Here is a 19,402-nt window from a genome sequence, read left to right as displayed (position 1 = left end):
TTCTCAAATAGCTAAGGAAAAAAGCTTTAAATCATTTATCTTTCTGCACAAAATGTGTAACAAAACAGACTAAAATGTTTCGCGTGACTTGAGGCAATAGTCGATAAGTTATTCATGTTATCCAATAAAAGGCTTTAAAGTATTTAGTAATATATTAAGGGCCATGAAATCCTACACGCAAACAAGTTCATGTTACATCATTATGATAGTTATCGTGCGAATGAACACTGCATCATCGAATTAGCTAACAGACAAAATTTGCACGGTTGCTTCGTTGTCGTGTTCGTTACGATGCTTTGTCAGTCAGGTTATTACATGAACAGTTGGTTGGTTTGTGGGATTATAGGGACCAGACTGCTACGGTCATCGGTCTACATGAACAGTGCCCAGCAAAAAGATAGTTCTCCAAAGCTTGAACTGTGCAATATGATGATAACGTCAGGATTCACCCAAGGAATTTGACTTACTTTTACTACACAGTGCTTCCTGGTAATCGTAGAACAGGTGCCAAAACTTATGGTATTCTACAAATTTATATGTAATATGCCATGAAACTGAATAAACCATGCCTTTCTTCATTAAAGACTGTTTCAATAGCAGTAAATATCTATGGGTGACAAATGCAAGCATCAAAACGTCTTCCAAGAACTCCTGAAATTTGCTCTATAGGGTTCACGAGAAAATCACTGCATGAAGTGGATTGCGAATTCCAGCTACGTACAAGACGAGCAAATGTATGGCCGAGTGTTATCATAGAATGAATTTGGCGTCTGCTGTACCTGAATAAGGACATATATCAATATCCAGGTGGTGAGTCGATAGGATTGAGCAGTGACATTTTCACCTATGAGGTTAAATAGGTTTGTACGAATTACGTTCAAGTTACAGCACTTTTAGTTTTTTTCCCAGGACTGGAAACAGATAGAAGCCCGGGGTTTGTTTTAAAAAATGCGTGCACTCTTGCAAGAGATGGCAGCACTGTACGACACACAGAACTCTAACGGCGGCGGCGACAGTGAGGACGGTTTTTAGGATTCCGCGCCTCATTGGGTAAAAGCGGAACACTTACAGGATAGCTTTGTTACTGTCTGTCTGTCCGACTGTTAAAAACGCCTTTTCTCGGGAACGGGTACGCAATCAAGTCAAAATTTTGTAAGGTCTACGGTCCCTTGGTGATGTAAAAAAAGGAAGCTTCTAAGTCAACGCAGTCAAAAGATACGGCCGTTTATGTCACATTTTTTATGTTCGCAAGCTCACTCATCATAACCTATCGGGTACTTCCTGTTGGCCTAGAATCATAAAATTTGGCAAGAAGCAAGGTTTAACAGTACAAGTTAAGGAAAATATCCTAAAACTATTAATATACAATTATATCACAAGAAAAATTACTTTTTTTGTTATTTATCATGCGACGTCGGACTTGAAATTAAAACAATCAACAATTCTGCAAATGAACATTAAAGTCATTCCTTATGCGATGTTTGACTTTTACCGCTGCAGCCCAGTCAGCCTTAATGCAGAACTGCTGATTATTATAATGATGGTCGCCTGCCTCCTGCGTGATTTTATGTCACTTTATATTATTGAAATTAGAACATTCTTGAAAATGTTGGAACCCCTGGGACTCATGTCTTGCCAGTATTAATGTCGGTAACAGGCAAAAATGGTCGAGATTTTCGATTCTCAGAATGGGTGACATATCTATATACATTATTAAGTTCAGTGCGTGATTCCTACTCGCACCTGGACAATTTTTTTTTTTCCTTCATATTTAAAATTGTGAAGTTTTCATTGAAAGAACAGCTTGTAATCACTCATTTTCTCCATTTGATGATACCGTCTGAAGTTCATCGCCAATTGAGTGATACATGTGGTGATAATGTCATGGATATGTAGAGTGTGTGTTCGCGAGTACGACAGTCCAAAGATGGCATAACGTTTTGCGAAAACAAATCAAATCTCGGCGTGACACCAGTCGATCTAGCTACATGGTCGTGAGAGGGGAGAAAATTGTTTTAGGAGATCGCCGAATGAATGTGGAACACATTGCCTCCAAAGTTGGTATTTCCATGGGATTTGCGCAAACAATACTGTATGAAGACCTGAAAATGCGAAAGATGTCCTCCCGGTGGGTGCCACAAATGCTGATGGACGACCACAAGGCCGCGCGCATAGCATGTCGCCAAACAATGTTAACGCGTGATGGCGAAATGCATGGGACTTCCTTTTCATCGTTTATTACAGTGGACGACAAAGCAATAGGCGTACTTCACAACTGCTGTATTGGTCATTAAATAAGAAGCCACCAGCTAATAACCCAATGACTTTGTTTGACGCGTTTCAGGTAGAACCCATCACAAGATTGTCATGAACATCTTGATGATCAGATATATAAAGTTATAACGGGAGACTCAAGTGACCAATACCGCAACTCTGCGGTATACCTATTGATTTGAATTCTACGAGCGTGGCTTTATGTCACCATAACAAGACAATGGATGAGATATGGATGCCGTTTTTCAGTCCTGAAGCGAACCATTAGTCAGCTCAATGGAAGAACACACCCTTATCGCTATTAAAAACATTACGAGTGCTGAGAAAAAGATGGTGGACATGTTGTGAGACAGTGATAACTAAATCTTTACTCACTGCGTTCCAGAGGGCTTTGTGGTGGCAGTTGCATATTACCAAGGTGTTTGGAAGTGGAACTCGTTCCAACATTGCGAGAAAGCAGGCAGGATGACACAGCAGAAAAAGATAATAGCGCATCGGGTGAACGCGACGCTACAGTTTTTTCGTGACAACAATCCTGAAATCTTTTCTCAAACTCCCTACTCATCTGTTCTGGCTCCTAGCGAGTTTCGTTGTTTGCAACATTCACTGCCCGTGCAGCCATTGCATCAGCAATTTTCCAGTGATGAAATAAGACGCCAAATTACGCTTTCGCAGTGGCTATTGAATCATGACATCGACGTTGTGAACAACTGTACGAGACTGGTTTGACAAGTTTGTTAAAAAAGGTATAAACATTTTTGCTTCGTAAACAACTCACATTACTTCTCGATATAGTCTCCTTTGACGGATATGCACTTGGTCCAGCGATCTACAACTTTTTCATCCCATAGGATAAATAGATTCTGTCAAACTCTGCGAAATGCTGGTTGACTGCAACTATTATTTCTTCATTTTATAAAAATTAATTCCCAGGAAGCCAAAGTTACAAGACAGAGAAAAGGAAGAAGGAACTTGTGGCTAAGTCTGGTGAATAGGGTGGATGAGTAACAGTTTCAGAACTCAATTCACTGTAGCCATTGTTACCGCTGGTGTGTGGGATGGTGCATTATCCTGGTGAAAGAGCCTACATTTTGCGCACCAACCTTGGTCTTTTTTCAGCCAACGAAAGTTTCAAATGATCCAACAACGAAGCTTGGTAGGGTCCTTTTAAGGTTGTGCGTTCTTCCAAGTACTCTGTCAGGACTGTTCCTTAGGAATCCTAAACCCCAATGGCCATCGCTTTACCAGCTGACAAAATTATCTTTGCTTCCTTTGGTGCACTTGCACCGGCCTTTGTACATCATTTTGACCCCGTTTTGACTCTTGTCTGTAGTGATGGGCCCAGGTTTCATCAACAGTCATAAATCAGCGCGAAAATTCTTGCGCAATGCGACTAAATGCCGCCAATGTACTGAAATGTTGTGCCTCATGTGCTTTTGGTCGACTGTGAGCAATTGTGGCACCCACCGTGCACACAGCTTCTTCATAGACAATTCTCCATGAGGGATATTAAACACTCGCTCTGTTAAGATGCCTACAGTCTCAACAATCTCACAAATCTTTATTCGGCGGTTTTGTAATATCATATCCTGGATTTTGTCAATGGTTTCCTTTGTGGCGACCTGAATTGGACGGCGGGGAACACTTCGACTTCAGTGCTTGTCCGACAACATTTAAATTCATTAATCAAAAAGTAAATTATATAAGTTCGTAGGCGTAAATGGGTCGTTTCATTTTGGGTAAAATAATTCTGAGTATTGAGCCACGTCATTGTAAACTACTAAAACAATTAAATTGGCGACGTTTCGACCGCCTTGCTGTGGTCCTCTTCAGGGCGCACTTGGGTGAAGTTCATGCAAACTCTGCACGATCACTGGAGAGCATTTGCTTTTGGATAAAATAATTTTGTGTAATTACAAACTACTAAAACAACTAAGCTGCCGAAGTTTCGACCAGTTTGCTGCGGTTCTCTTCAGGATACCCTGTAATGCCCTTATAAGGACCGCAGCAGATCTGTCGAAACATCTGCAATTTAGTTGCTTTAGTAAAAATGGCTCAAATGGTTCAAATGGCTCTGAGCACTATGAGACTTAACATCTTAGGTCATCAGTCCCCTAGAACTTAGAACTACTTATACCTAACTAACCTAAGGACATCACACACATCCATGCCCGAGGCAGGATTCGAACCTGCGACCGTAGCAGTGCCGCGGTTCCGGACTGAGCGCCTAGAACCGCTAGACCACCGCGGCCTGCGAGTTGTTTTAGTAGTTTACAATGATACGGCCCAGAACCGAAAATTATTTTATCCAAGAGTAAATGTTCTTGAATGTTAGTGCAGAGTCTGCGCGATTTTCACCCACTTCTGTTTTGATTTGCGGCAGTCCAATCCTTCAACGAAAATGTTTAAGAACAGCACGAAATTCGGTTTTCTCAATTTTCAATCGCAGTCGACACATTGACCAATTCAGACGGCAGCAGTGATGAACTGTACTCTGTACACTGTTGAAAAATCTTTACACGATCACTGGGTATAATCAAGCTGATCAACCTTGAAGACACAACAAAAATGTTCCATTTTTTCATTGAAATTTACCAGACTTATCAAACCACCCTCGTACCACTGTATGTGGAATACGTCGAAAAACGATATAAATTTCACTGTTTTTGTGTGAAAATTTTGTGAGAAAAAAAAATCGGAGATGTTTTAACTTGAATTCACCTCGTACTGTAGCAGAGAGTAACACAAATGTAGACAGGCATGAAGATATTAGTTTCCAGTAGAAGACGAGTGAGCGTTGCGACAGCGGCGGGTCACCTGTCCGCCCTCGCCTTCTGTTCGCTGGTGAACAGCAGAGGCTCGCGGCAGCGCTGTTTTGCAGCGCCCGGCACGTGTTCAACGCGCCGGCCGGTGCTGACGCCAAACCGGGTCCGCAACGTTGCGAGGCCCGGCAGCGCTGCGGGGATTCACTTCATTTAGAGCGCTGTGCGTTTAATATACAGCTCGCTAACTCAATTGCGCTTAAAATTATTTTATTTCCGTTTAGATGCATCGAAAATTTTGCGTGCAATTAAATTAACTTCTGCGCGGTCAGCTATTCACGTGCTGTGCATGTCGACGATTTTCATACCAGGAGTCGTTAGGGGGAATGTAATAATCATCTGTGTGGGAGCGCGACTGCAGGCGCATCCATGCGTGCGTGCTTCTTCCACACCATTAGTGCAGAGAGCACCATTCGTGTTTGTTTCTGCGTAATAAAGTTTTTAAAATATAAAATTAAAATTTTATAGGTGCCAGAGGAGCTGAGCAGAAGGAAACCAATAGTACAGCTCTCCAATTTCCGGTCAACACATTCTTCTCGCTTCACTCTTTTCTTTGTACAGCACTTCATTATCTTTATATATTCCTGACATGGTCAGTCTAGGGTGATCTGCTGTGTATGATAACTGAAGAAAACATCACAAGCCAAGATCGCTGGAAAAGCATTTTATTGGATGACCGGTTACTAAAGGGCAGTGCTGTCATTATCGGATCTGCAAGAGATTGAACAAAAGATGATAGGAAATTTTTTTTTACAATAATGATATCACTTTATGAACTATCTTCTTACATAACCTACGGAATTATAACATACCTTATGCTTTTAAACTTTCACAAGACATTATCCATCATTGCTACAAATCGCTTCACATACTTTTGCTTTTGAATTTTTACTATCTATTATCCATAAGTGTTACAAATCTGTTCATATTGCAGAGGCACTTCCCAGTACCATGAAGATCACCACACAGCATTACCATGCATCGACATGTCAAACGTAAAAGTATTATGGTTAAGCATAAATACAACTACATTGCGCCGATTGCAAGTGATGATTTCACTACCTGCTTGGAAACGACACAAGTGGTGTAAACACACATGTAGTGTCTTATATTTCCATAGGCTATGTAAGAAGATACTTTATCAAGTGGTAACATAACGATAGTAAATTTTTTTCCTGTCAACTTTTCTTCATCCTCTTGCAGATCCTTTGATGACAGCATAACCCTGTCAGAATTGGTCATCCAACAAAATGCTTTTTCAGCGATCTTGGATTTACAAGTTTTCTTCGCTTACCATACTTCATTATCTATTAAGCATTACGTGAAAACCAAATAATTTTATCTAAGACATTAGATTACATAAAGTACAGCAGCTACTTCTGGTACAAATCTGCAAACGAATACAGAATGAGGAAGCGGCATAATATTTGCTAAACTAGTCAAGCGATTCGCGAGATACGGCAGGTTAGGTTAGGTTAGGTTAGTGTTGTTTAACGTCCCGTCGACAACGAGGTCATTAGAGACGGAGCGCAAGCTCGGGTTAGGGAAGGATGGGGAGGAAATCGGCCGTGCCCTCTCAAAGGAACCATCCCGGCATTTGCCTGAAACGATTTAGGGAAATCACGGAAAACCTAATTCAGGATGGCTGGAGACGGGATTGAACCGTCGTCCTCCCGAATGCGAGTCCAGTGTGCTAACCACTGCGCCACCTCGCTCGGTGATACGGCAGGGTACTGCAACGTTAGAGACAGAGGGATGAATAGGAAATTACACGGTAATGCTGTTCCATGACAAGACACACAATAAAGCTCTCAAATCATTAAAGAAACTAAATTTATGCAACAATTGTTTTAGGTACCTCCGTATGTACGTTCGCCTACCTACATTAGTGCAATGACACTCTATCAAAGTAAGTTCAACAACACCCTACCAAGAGGCTGACGGATGTAATACTGTTTGTGTATAAAATTATAGTAACCAGTACGACTAGTTGCTCAGCCTTCTGATTACCGGACTGTGCAGCACTGTACTGAGATGTATCCCAACAATCTCCGCAGAGTCACATGAAATGTAGCCCTATGACAGCGTTCATACCCATTGAGATTTTTATTAGTCCGACCCATTGTCGAGAAGAATAGGTTCTATTTCATTCACTCCCTTGGACACGAACACAGCACAGATCAGAAAGTCTCACTATTATGATCCACTTGTTTCACATGCACACTTCAAACGTCACAATAACCAAAGAAGAACCATCTCACAGAATTTTAGCATGTCCCACAGATATGCGTGAAAATAGAATGCCGAATCAAAACATCTTTCAGCCGACTAAATTTTCTATTGTTATTTTATTGAGCAACCTGGTTCAGCGATACATTACGCCATCTTCAGGCCCCCTGACCGACGTATAAGAAGGTTACTGCCTCTGATCCAGCCTAATAGCGGCCAGCAATCAGTAACTGTTATCAGTTGATTTTTGACATAGCGATCACTTTGATCATCACTTGCCGACTCTCGGCACACAGTGTAGCCACAATTTTCGACAGCTAACTATATAACCAACTTCGCTCACGGCTTCCATTTGCATCTAATGTCAGAAAAAATTTACATTAGGTTCTTCTACGCTGAAGCCAGAATTTTAAGGGTATTTCCTGAATCATGATAAAATCGAATTGCCGCAATTTCGGGGGAATTGAACGCTCCGAAATTCCTGTCACATATTTCTCACAGATATCAGATCTGCTCACAGAGCAGGCATGTGCAGTACATACGCCCGATTTAGTTCCACATAGCATTGGCCACTTCGTTGTGGACGAGAGCACTAAAATTTTTTTTATATAAAACTATTTCAGCCATAACTCCCGCTAAATTTCCTTAGATGGCACTGGTTTATCTGCGAGAGTACAGAAGTTTACTGGCAACCGTGGCGGTTGGTTGGCGGCGACAAAAGAGCGGGAAGCAGTCGGTACCGAGCGCGGGCAGTCAGTGTTAGAGCGGTTGCTCGTTGTTTGGTAGCACGGCTCTGTGGGAGACAGTGGCGTGGCGTCGACCTGACAGCGGAACTTGTGTTTTGTTGGAGGCGTGAAGCAGACGTAGACGTGGTTGCTGCAGACGACTGTCGGTGTTTATGTGCGACCGCGGTAGCCGGTCCGCAGAAGAGGTGGAGTTGCTGCCTTGCTGTGCTACTCGAATTCATGTTACGCGGTGAGCAACGTTGGGCCGAGCGTTAACAATTTTTTTTTGTTACTTTGGGACTTCCCCAGTTAACACGTTATGTGCTGTTGAAGTAGAGTTCAAAAACGTTTGTTGGGTTCATATTTTTAGTGTCATGTGTAAAGGGCGCTGCTATGAGAATACCATACTTGAAAGTTACAGGTATAAAATTTGTATTCGGTGGGACGTTTACGGTCCACACTTCGCTGTTCCTTTTGAAAAATAATTTGGAATATGAGCACCAGCTATAAGCGTGCAGATAGTTTAACCACTAGTGCCCTTGTTGCCGACAGCGCCCAAGCTTGTAAATAGCCTAATGGCTGATGCAGCAAAGTTCTGTATGTTAATAGGGTTTTCTTATGTTTTAGATCTAGTTGTCCGGGACGCAGTGACCACATGTGTGACCGAGTTGGCTAAGCGGTCTGCGGAGTCATTACCAGGCACGCACGACAAGCTTGTTACCTCTTGCTTCTTTTAGGGAATTAACACCAAGTGGTGGGAATTATGATTGGCTGTTCAGCTGTAACTTCTTTTACACCAACTCGTTTAATGTATAGTAACCAGAAAGGTTTTTAGCAGTAATTTTGTGCCTAGTTGTAAAATGATTGCTTCCTCGCATCTTCATTAGGCCTTATTGAGATTCATATCAGAGCAAGTCAGTGTTTCTGTGATGATATTCCTCTATTATTAGTTGTCATGCACAAATCTTTCACGACGAATGGCTCGGTAAACTGAGTGGTCAATAGTAATCTTTATTGCTGTTATCTAATAATTAGGTGCTACGAGGGTCACTCCAAAAGAAATGCACACTATTTTTGTAAAAATACAGTTTTCATTCTGCATGTGTGAAAGTTTTACAGTGTGTAGATATATCCTTCCCGCTTGTTTTCAAACTTAGTTCAACCTGTTCTCGTGAGTGGCGCCGTCACAGCATGTCTTCAAGATGGTTGCTACAGTTAACGTTCGTCAGAAGTAAAGTGCTGTCATAGAATTCCTGTGCTGTGTAAACGAGACAGTGCGAAACATCTACAAGAGGTTGAAAAAGGTGTATGGAGATGCTGCTGTCGATCGCAGTACAGTTAGTCGGTGGACAAGCAGGTTACGTGATGAAAGCGGGCAAGGCAGTATTGAAGATTGTCCTCGCTGTGGGGCAGGCCTCGTACTGCACGCACTCCAGACAATGTGCAGAGATTTAACGAATTGGTGACTGCTGACAGACGCATCACAGTGAACGAATTGTCACGCTACGTTGGGATAGGGAAGGAAGTGTTTGTAGAATACTGAAAGTGTTGGCGTTAGAAAAGGTTTGTGCCAGGTGGGTTCCCAGGATGTTGACAGTGGCTCACAAATAAACAAGAAAAACGGTATGCAGCGAACTTTTGGAACAGTACGAGAAAGGTGGAGATGGATTTCCTGGAAGAATTGTGACAGGTGATGAAACATGGCTCCATCATTTTTCACCAGAGACGAAGACACAATCAATGGAGTGGCTTCATGTAAATTCACCCAAGAAAAAAAATTCAAAACCACACCTTCTGCTGGAAAAGTTATGGCTACGGTGTTTTTCGATTCCGAAGGACTCTTGCTTGTAGTTATCATGCCAAGTGAAATCACCATAAATTCTGATGCATATGTGATGACACTAAAGAAACTTCAAGCTCGACTTAGTCGTGTTCGACCACATTGGCAAAAGCAGGATGTTTCGCTGTTGCACGGCAATGCATGGCCACATTTCAGTCAAAAAACCATGGAAGCGATCACAAAACTCGGATGGACAACACTGAAACACCCGCCTTACAGTCCTGACCTGGCTCCATGGGACTATCATCTCTTTGGGAAACTGAAACACTCTCTTCGTTGAACAAGGTTTGAAGATGATGACTCCCTTGTGCATGCTGCCAAACAGTGGCTCCAACAGGTTGGTCCAGAATTTTACCGTGCGGTTACACAGGCGCTGGTTCCAAGATGGCGTAAGACAGTTGAGAGACGTGGAAATTATGTGGAGAAATGAAAAAATTGTTCCTAAAGGATGTATCTACACACTGTAAAACTTTCAAACATGTAGAATAAAAGATGGATTTTTTTTAAAAAAAAAGAATGTTCATTTATTTTGGAGTGACCCACGTAATAACTGTCACAAATTATTTTTGTAAAACTGAGCAACATTTGTATCTAGCTAACGCTAGTGGAGCAAAGAATAGTGAGAAACAATAACATTGTAGGTTAACCGCTACTAAACATCTTTTTAAAAGGAAGGCAAAGCCTCTTGTAAGATTTTTGGCCTGCTGCTTTATTTAATGCTGATTTAACTGTAATTAGTTCATCACGTTGGACGTTGCTCAGTCAGTGTTTATCATAATACTGGTTAAGCTTGTTTTATGTCGTTTAGAATAAATTAAAAAGCGGATCCTCTATTGAACTCAGTGTTTCTACTCCAGCAGCCCTGTGCCCTACTTTTCTACCTAACACTAATGCAGCTCTATAGATTATATGTTATTGGTTACAGGGTTCTCATATGAAGGTGTTCCTTTCAGCTCACACACAGAGGAACAGTCCGAGTTCAAACGAGGAAAAGCTACGCCAAAGTGTCACATCAGAACCACAACTTAAAAATTGTTTCAAATGGCTCTGAGCACTATGGAACTTAACTGCTGAGGTCAGCAGTCCCCTAAAACTTAGAACTACTTAAACTTAACTAACCTAAGGACATCACACACATCCATGCCCGAGGCAGAATTCTAACCACAAATTACACTGTCGTCAAAACACATTCGCTAAACTACTGCTTCCCTTCATATGTTCAACGCTCGCAGTTAGGCACCACCCATCTTAGTGCCTGAACCATGATTCGCCGATTCATGTAACATCCTTTCGCTGGTATATGGACCAAAGACATTGTTCGAACAACTATAAATAGCTTCTTACTTTCGTTCGTGTGACCAGTGCCCTCTGTGCAGCAGCTTGAACACTAGATCTGTACCAGAGCTGCAACGGATTTCGTCTGTTATAACGGACTACGATGTCTCATCACTGTTTCGTACAACACAGTTTTGTGCAGCTGATCACATGTAACTCCTGTGAGATGTCCGACGGAATTTGCCTCATACAGTCAAGAGGACGGACTAAACTGCTGTGATAAAAGTTATGGGATAGCAAAATCCACAAGTACAGATGATGATAGTGTCACGTTCCAAGACATAAAAGGGCACTGGATTGGCGGAGCCGTCATTCGCACTCACGCACGTGATTCATGTGGAAAGTGTCACGACATGATTATTAGCCACACGACAGTAATTAACAGAAGCACGGGGCATTAAATTTCGGAAACCGTCAGGGAATTCAATATTCCGAGATCCACGCTGTCCATAGTGTGCCAAGAATACCAAATTTTAGGCATTACTTCTCTCGCAGCGGCCGACGGTCTTTACTTAATGACCAAGAGCAACAACGTTTGGGTAAAGTTGTCAATGTTAACAGACGAGCAACACTGCGTGAAACAACAGCAGAAATCAATGTGGGACGTACGATGAACGTATCCTGTAGGACAGTGCGGCGAAATTTGGTGTGAGTGGGCTATGACAACAGACGACCGATGCGAGTGCATTTGCCAGCAGCACATCGCCTGCAGCGACTCTCCTGGACCCTGCCGGTGGTGGCTCCATAATGGTTGGGCTTCGTTTACATGGAATGGACTGGGTCCTCTCGTCCACTCAACGTATCACTGACTGGAAATTGTTATGGTTGGCTATTTGGAGGCCATTTGCAGCCATTCATGGCCTTCATTTTCCCAAACATGACGGACTTTTTATGGAGACATTGCACCTTGTCACAGGCCCGCAACTGTTCGCGATCAGTTTGAAGAACATTGTGGACAACTCTGGCGAATGATTTAGCCACCCAGACCGCTCTACATGAATCCCATCGAACATTTATGGGACATAATCGAGAGGTCACTTCGTCCACAAAATCCTGTACTGGCAACACTTCTGCAGTTATGGACGACTGCACAGGCAGCGAGGCTCAATATTTCTGCAGGGAACTTCCAACGACTTGAGTCCGTACCACGTCGAGTTGGTGCAGTACGCCAGGCAAAAGAAGGTCCGACACTACATTAGGAAGTAACCTGTGACTTTTTTCACCTCAGTGTGTATTAACAGCACTTTCAGAGAGTTACAGCAACGCGCTATTATATTATAAATAGAACATTATTTTCCCATCATGTAATTGATGTATTGAAACAAACTGTGTACCAAACAATTCAAATCAAACTTCTATAAGTTATAGTTACGACGCCAGAAATGTCAAAGGTTTAGGGGTGGCTCCAAAGGGCTGTACGTAGTTTATTCCACATCAAGATCCGTGACAGATCAGATCTGGCTTGCTTGTGCATTCCGATTTCCCTCGTATGCGGTAGTGTAAGAATACACTCTGCATTCTACCTAAACATGACTCCAAATAGAGCATTGAATAATAATGTTGCTCCCGTCACACCAACAATTTTACATCTGGTCCACACGTCATTTAGAAGGAGCATTGAGTTGCTCATTCAGGAACATGGGCAGTCATTTGAATACCGTACTTATACGAACTTTCTGTTTCATGAATATACACAGGAACACAGCCAGTTGTGTACAGCATGTGGCATTCACGCCCGGACATTTGAATCAAATTATCTTCCATTAGGAAAGTGCAATGCGCTCAACGACTGTGATATTAATTTCGTAACGACAGAGAGCAGCAATCAGTCTTCGTTTCCGTTCTAGCTTTATTAAAGCAGATCCAGACTTCGGCTGATGACGAATCATTATCAATAAAAAGTACAAGAAATATTGAGCATGGCATAAAAAATTACAACTCATGGCATAGCCTATAGCGCTCTTAAAATAAATTACATATCAGTATTTCAGAGTTGTTAAACATTCCCGAGCACGTCTACACTTGTTGTTCGGGGTCCTGTTCATACGAGACTACTGTGTAATGAAAGTAGACTTTGCAGGGAACACATCGTCTGGCTGTGTGACGCCTTCTACATGAATTACGTAATATGCAACCTTCATAGGAAAGCAATTATGGTCTCTAATAAACCTTAAAATTTGCATAGGACCAAAAAAATAAACTGCAAGCAAACTTATTGACGTTGCTGTACTGACTTACCGATACATTTAATAGTTAATATTGGAAGATATAAAAAATACCAGACTCACTCCTTGTGAGCCAGTTGTTTCGTTAATATTGAAAAAGCATAGGTAACGCCAGTGTCATTGGAAAAAAAAACGTAACATTTTGCAAACCTTTAGGAAGCACGTGATTTATGCTGTGACTGTCGGAACTGATTTGATTTGAATACTATTTCTTTTGCATAATCATCATGATGAGAATGTAGCTCATCTTACGGTGTCAAATGTCACCAAGATAGGTTGTTGTGATTTGTTAATCAGTGTAGATTCTATTGATCTCTGTGCCAATTCAAACAAATTTTGAATTATAATTATACACGCTGAATTGCTGTTATTAATAATTTAAATGCATCTAAACCAACGTAACACAAAAAAAGTTCTGTAGGCTCAATATTATAACCATCGTATTCATAGTGTATTACGTCAATGGCTGCTACATATTGGCAAGGAGTCCTGACCTTCTGGGTCGTATCCTTCACTGCTTTCAAGCAAACAGTTTTCAAATAATACCCAAAACGGGCATTTTTTTCATAATGACCTGATCATTAACCAAGCTGCAGCCAACATTTATCTCATAGCAAAAGATCTCTAGCTCTTCTAGGAGGTCGAGGAACGTGCCTTTTGCACACTTATACAGCAACGTCACATCAGACGCCAAAGATGGTAACATACGTTTTGTATGTTTTCTGGTATATCATGAGCTGTAATTTTTAGACTGTGCTCTATGTACTTCTTGTATTTTTAGCATTGATAATGGCTAGTTATAAGCAGAAATCTGAATTTTCGTTAATAAAGCTAGAATGGAAGCGTTGACTGATTGCTATTCTCTATCATTTTAAGACATTGGAATATTTCTAGTTCCGTAACTAAAACTGATAGAAGTGTGTTTTAAATTTTCACAGTTGGCATAGTAAATCAGCTATAAGATTGAAAAAATAATGTTATATTAGAAAAATTGTAACTGTTCACTGTAACTTTCCTAAAAACAACAAAATAAATTGTGTTTATAACGCCACAGAAAGCCTAAACAAATACTCCTTTCCCTTATTATTTTTTTACGTTCCAGAAATGAAACACCTTGTCGGAAACATACTGTATACGCTAGTATATAGATGACAGTTGATAACAGCACATGGTCGGAATAGGTCATTAGTTGCAAATACAATCTTTTATTAAAACAGACAGCCCTAATGGACCCATGAGGAATTTTAATTTGGATTAATATCCCTTGGAGATAAACCTTCTAGTGCACATATTTTAGGACGACACGGTTTCCTAACAGAACAAAACACACGCAGCTCGAATACTCCATAAATAAAAATATTGTGTAGAGCATGTTAAGATTTGATTTACGCTGTTACGAATTATAGTTAAAAACATTAACGCCTTCTTTGTACCAGGCTGAGAAATTCTCATTTCGATTACAAACAAGCATTGCTACAGAATGGCTAACGTGTAAATACAGGCTGTCCCAAGTGGAATGATCAGTATTGCGGGATATGATACGAACCAGCAAAACGCCTAGTAAACATGGGTTCTAAAATACCCTAAGAGCTATAAGCACTACTTCATCTTCGAGAGAGTGAAGCAAATCCCTATTACTGCTAGTTCTTTGCTTCCCATATTTTATTTATTGACCAAAACAAGACAAACACGTTCAGGAAACATGAGCTCTAAAGTGTGTAACATAGGAGCTACGAACGCTTATTAGCCTTCCCTACTGTGAACATGTCTTCGAGTGCTCATAGCTCTTAAAGTTATGCGTTTAAGAACAAATATCAATAGATGATTTTTTTCTTCTTTTGGTCCGTACTACCTCCTCCTAAAACAAGAAAAAGCAAAGAGCATGCAGTAGAAGATACTTGTTAAGCGGTATCGAAGATGCAGAAGAGCTCATAGCTCTTAAGGCAGGCATTTCAGAGAACACGTTTACTGCACTTTTTTGCTTCGAATGATCGTTCCTGTAAAATCCCCAAATGTTCCCAAATATTGACCATTCCTCCTGAGACACTCTATAAAATAGGACAATTTGGTAATGACCAGATTGGCTTGATACTGAAAATAGGAGTATAAATAAAGGAAATATAAAGAAACTAGTTGTGGGTTTCTTCCTAGATACAGTTCAGAAATAAGCAGTAACAGGTATCGATGTACACATCATATTCTCATGCTGATAGTGTGCGCAGAGAGTACAGTATTTATGTTAATGGACTGTGTAACAAGAGTAAGCGTATCGGGAGAAGTGAGGTATCATTGTTGTTGTGGTTTCAGCTAAAAGAGGTTTAATGCTGCTCTCCATTTCTATTAATTTATCCTGAGCGGATATTTAAACGAAAAATTCTTCATAAACGAAGCAGCGTTATGCATTGAATGACAATGAGAAATCTAACTGTATTCATTACTCGTTAGTCAGTAGGAAAGAACTAATATCTTTTGAAATATCAAATATTTAACTAAATATTTTGCTATTCTTAATCTGAAATTTGGATTAATATGCAATCCAAATTAAGAGCGTTGCTTAAATTGGTACCTAAAAAACTATAAAGATATATTTGCTGCAAATTAATAAGTTTAAAAGTAGTTGTTTGTATCAAAACTACGTTGACATTAAAAAACTATAAATTATAATAATTAACATTATGTAAAAAACTTGTTTGTATGCATTCACTTTATTTTGGTAATATGATTTGCAGGCAGATATCAGTCATTGGTACATCTTGGGTACAGCTCACTATGAGGCGTTATGAAAAAGAGTTTGTTGTAAAAATTCTTGTATAAGGGTCGTAAAAAGATGATAGTGAAAATTTTTTTTCGCCCGCATCTCGTGGTCGTGCGGTAGCGTTCTCGCTTCCCACGCCCGGGTTCCCGGGTTCGATTCCCGGCGGGGTCAGGGATTTTCTCTGCCTCGTGATGGCTGGGTGTTGTGTACTGTCCTTAGGTTAGTTAGGTTTAAGTAGTTCTAAGTTCTAGGGGACTGATGACCATAGATGTTAAGTCCCGTAGTGCTGAGAGCCATTTGAACCATTTGAAAATTTTTCGAATTGGAAATGTGGTATCCTTCTAGGGCAAGAGGTACATTATTTTGTATCAGAGATGATCTATTAAGCGAAAAAAGTAAAGATGAGAATCCCAAACTTTTTTTTTTCTTCAAGTTGAACTTAGGTTCCTGGGATGGAGAAGAAGACATTTCAACGTGAACTACAAGACAGAAACTAAATTTGACAAGTACTCAGCTTTAGAGTAATTGTGCTTGGCAAACTTTTCAACTTTACGCATTGTTGATGAAACGTGCCGTATGCACTTTGAAGGACACACCAATCCAATGTTTAAAATATGTAGGATTTAAGTTTTTCATCAGAGAAATGCTGACTGTGACCTTACCTCTCAAGGGCCATTCGCGTTATTTTATCGTACAGTTGTGTGATGGTTTCAACTTCTTATGGTTTAGCACTTTTGACGTTGCGTATCTTGGCTATAAATTTGTATACATATGTTATGTAGTAGTTTATCAAGACAGTGATAATCAAATATACCGTAAACTGGTTACAAATAAAACAAAAAATTGTAAAAAAAGATTTATCCCCTTTCCCTGCTGTTTTTACCATCTGTAGCTACCCGTAGCACAATGGAAGTCATTTTTTGATGTCTTCTTCCTGCTATGTTTTACACGTTTTCCTTTTCTTGCCGATTACGCGAAGAATCTCCACGTTTCTTACCTTTGAGCCCCTCTAATTTTTGACATTCTTCTGTAGCATCGCATCTCAAATATTTAGATTCCCATCTGTTCCGGTTTTCCCACTGTCCATGGTACTCTACCATACAATTCTGTGGCCAGAAATTTTTTTTTTCTGACACTAGGGGACATCTTCTGACCACGAATTCTGTCTTTACCTGTGCTAGTCTGGTTTTTAAGTGCTTCTTGCTTCCTTCCGCCGTGCGTAATTTTGCTTCCAAGGTCGTAGAATTCCTTAAATTCGTCTACTTAGTGGTCCCGAACTACGATGTTCTTCGATTTTTCTTCTCATTCTCTTGCATATTATTTTTATCACAAATTAAGATGCGTTAGACATTAAGGTGACTGTGTGATATTTCTCGCTCTTCTCAGCCATTGTTAACTTCAAAATTTTGGGGATGATATTTGCTGTGTCATTCACAAGTTGCGAGACACAGCCTACATAGAAGAGCGCCGGGCTGCCTTCTATTCACATGCAGCTTAATTAAGGTTAAGCTGTGAAGAAAGGCACATAAGACAACGACTTGAGCTACGCAACCACCTTATCTCACACAAATATTAGTAGCTGCCAAGCGGACATCCGTCCACCAAACGCGAGTGTAAGCAGAGACGACTGTACTCAGTCAGTGAGAATCTCGTAATACTATCTCAGCACGAAAGCGTGTGTCAGCGGGGATCTCAGAACTCATCTACAGTTGTCGCGAAAAAGAGCTACACTGGACATTGTTCAAAAAAATGTTCAAATGTGTGTTAAATCTTATGGGACTTAACTGCTAAGGTCATCAGTTCCTAAGCTTACTCACTACTTAAACTAACTTATGCGAAGAACAACACACACCCATGCCCGAGGGAGGACTCGAACCTCCGCCGGGATCAGCCGCACGGTCCATGACTGCAGCGCCTTAGGCCGCTCGGCTAATCCCGCGCAGCGGACATTATTCAAGTGATGTCAGTCATTATTCACTGGATCTAGTACGATACAAGTTTTAAAGACAGATCAGTGCAGGTGATCTACACTCATGCTCATAAATTAAGGATAATTCCAGAGTGTGGTGTCACACAACATGGCACCACACAAAACTTGCGCTAATAACATAGGCACACACGACACAGATCTTTAGGTCCACGGTATTGGTTAAAAGCTGAGAAAACCGTCCCGAAACACATGTGCTGCAAAACGCCACTGTTTCCTGCGCATGTACCCCGACATCAGTATGCGATATGATCACCATGCACAAGTACGCAGGCCGCACAACGGGTTGGCATACTCTGGGTCAGGTGGTCGAGCAGTTTCTGGGGTATAGCCTCCCATTTTTTGCACCAGTGTCTCTCGGAGCTCCTGAAGTATCCTAGAGGATGGATGACGTGCAGCGATATGTCGACCGAGAGCATCCCGGAAGTGCTCGATGGGGTTTAGGTCTGAAGAACAGGCAGGCCACTCCATTCGCGTGATATCTTCTGTTTAAAGGTACTCATTCACGATGGCAGCTCGGTGGGGCCGCGCGTTATCATCCATCAGGAGAAAGATGGGACTCACTGCACCCCTTAAAAGGTGGACATACTGGTGCAAAATGACGTCCCGATACACCTGACCTGCTACAGTTCCTCTGTCAAAGACACGCACGGGTGTAAGTGCACCAATCGTAATCCCACCCCACCCCACACCATCAAACCACGACCTCCACACAGGTCCCTTTCAAGGACATTAAGGGGTTGGTATCTGGTTCCTGTTTCACGCCAGATGAACACCCGGCGAGAGTCACTGTTCAGACTATACCTAGACTCGTCCGTGAACACAACCTGGGACCACTGTTCCAATGACCATGTACTGAGTTCTTGACACCAGGCTTTACGGGCTCTCCTGTGACCAGGGGTCAGCGGAATGCACCTTGCAGGTCTCCGGGCGAATAAACTATGTCTGTTCAGTCGTCTGTAGGCTGTGTGTCTGGAGGCAACTGCTCCAGTGACTGCGGTAAGGTCCCGAGCAATGCTACCTGCAGTACTCCGTGGCTGTCTGCGGGTACTGATGGTGAGATATCGGTCTTCTTGTGCTGTTGTACACTTTGGACGTCCCGTACTTTATCGCCTGGACACGTTTCCTGTCTGCTGGAATCGTTGCCATAATCTTGATATCACATTTTGTGGAACACGGAAGGCCCATGCTACGACCTGCTGTGTTTGAC

Source organism: Schistocerca piceifrons, chromosome 2 (genome assembly GCF_021461385.2).
Source record: "Schistocerca piceifrons isolate TAMUIC-IGC-003096 chromosome 2, iqSchPice1.1, whole genome shotgun sequence".
NCBI classification, from domain to species: domain Eukaryota; kingdom Metazoa; phylum Arthropoda; class Insecta; order Orthoptera; family Acrididae; genus Schistocerca; species Schistocerca piceifrons.
The sequence above is the reverse complement of the archived record's forward strand: the minus strand, read 5'-3'. Positions refer to the sequence as shown.